Consider the following 321-nt stretch of genomic DNA (forward strand, 5'->3'; position numbering starts at 1 on the left):
AGACGGACCTCGCGGAGTTAGTACGCATAGAGATAGTTCCCCAGTCTATTGTCGGCATGGTAAGCACGTACATGCACTAACACTGCCTCTCGCTCGCTGTGAAACCTTCGTAATTAGTGCACTAACGCCGTATGCGTACTTGACAAGTTAGACAACGTCCTAGTTTCTCGTCTCCACGTTGATAACTCGTTAGATTGCGTGCTTGTAACCGCACACAGCTGTAAGCGATTAGTCACCATGGACAATCAGACGTCGGTTAGGCTGTCGTACGTAGCCGACGTAATTAACTATATTATTTCTATGCATGGTCTTGATACGCAT

The sequence above is a fragment of the Priapulus caudatus genome, unplaced genomic scaffold (assembly GCF_000485595.1).
Source record: "Priapulus caudatus unplaced genomic scaffold, Priapulus_caudatus-5.0.1 Scaffold2690, whole genome shotgun sequence".
Taxonomy (NCBI): Eukaryota; Metazoa; Priapulida; class Priapulimorpha; order Priapulimorphida; family Priapulidae; genus Priapulus; species Priapulus caudatus.